This window comes from Myotis brandtii, unplaced genomic scaffold, assembly GCF_000412655.1.
Source record: "Myotis brandtii unplaced genomic scaffold, ASM41265v1 scaffold57, whole genome shotgun sequence".
In the NCBI taxonomy this organism is placed as follows: Eukaryota; Metazoa; Chordata; class Mammalia; order Chiroptera; family Vespertilionidae; genus Myotis; species Myotis brandtii.
The window spans coordinates 1,185,670-1,187,099 of record NW_005370133.1 but is presented as its reverse complement, the minus strand read 5'-3'; positions in this window follow the sequence as shown (position 1 = coordinate 1,187,099).

The window sequence follows — 1,430 nt, the reverse complement described above, 5'->3', positions numbered from 1 at the left end:
GAGTAGACATTGAACAGGTCATTGGAGGGGAGGGAGGGAGGGGAGGAAGGGCATTTCAGGCAGGGCACCGTTGGAGATTAGGGATTTGGGAACCTCGGGGGAACCCCAAGTTCACCACATGGGTCAGCACAGAGTGGGATGAGAGAGTGGAGGTGACAAGGGCAGAAAGGCAGGTGGAGACAGGGCCTGGCTGTCCGGAGACTTCCCGGATAGTGGCCATGTCAGCTCTTGGTCCCCATTTGGGGTCCCCAGGCATCCTCTGGGGTATAAGGGGCTCCCCACATCATGAATCCTGTGCACTGGCTTTTCAGCTGAAGCCCCAGAGACGGTGATTGGTCGAAGGTCACCCAGAAGAGCCAGAATCACACTCACGTCCCCTGACTCCAAGGGACACTCTGTCTCTGCCACACAATCTCACTGCCCTGTCTCCTTCCTGGGGGGAGTTTCCACGTGACCACCATGGGGGGCAGTCAAGCCCCCCACCCTAGGAATTCCCCTGGCAACCATGTTGACTAGGTCCCACTCAGACCACCTGGGCCAGGGAGTTTCCCTGTCTTTGAAATCAAACACAAACGAACTCCAAAAAGAAAATGCCCCACGCTGGGGCTCCAGGTACATGCAGCCCAAGCCCATGGGTGTACACATCTTTGGCTCATTCCCAGGATAGGTCAGGAAGCTGTTTGCATGAGAACTCCCCTGGACAGGTGCCCAGCTTTTAACAGTTTGCAAAGTGCTTCCCCCAAACATTCTGCCCTTTGATCTTCACACCTGTCCTGAGTAGGAGGTGTCACCCACTTTACAGAGGAGGAAACTGAGGCCTGAGCGGTGAAGCGATGATTCAAGGTCACACAGCAAGTTGACGATGGACTAAGATGAGAAACAAGTAGCCCCAGGAGGTTGCACGTGTGACCACGCATCCATAAAGGGCGAATCTCTGATGAATGTGGTAGTAAAGCCAAGAGCCATTGGGTCTCAGAGAGACAGAGGGGTGCCATTGAGGCTGAGACTCTCAGAGATGCAAATCAGTCGGCAGGCAGCATGGAGGGGCTGGGAAGAAGGGCTTTCAGGGCAGAGGAAACAGAGTGAGCGAAGGCCTGGAGGTTGGAAAGCAGGTGGACAGGTCAGGAGCAGGGAGTAACCAGTGGGGCTGATGCACAGGGAGTGTGGGGACATGTGCAAGGGCCACCCTCCTTTCCCAGTGGCTTTCTTCCCCCCTCGCTCTGTCTCTCAGCTGCCTCTTCGGGGTGATCTTCTCTGCTGCCACTGCTGGCGTTCAGAGCCACCCCCTGCCCCCCCGTCATTCTGGAGGCTCCCGGAGGTCAGTGACCCTGTAGGGCATTTCTGTGTCCTCAGCCTCCAACCCAAGGCTGGCCTGGCACAGAGATGGAGTCAGTGAACAAATTAAAATGAATGAGTGAAGGAGTACTCGG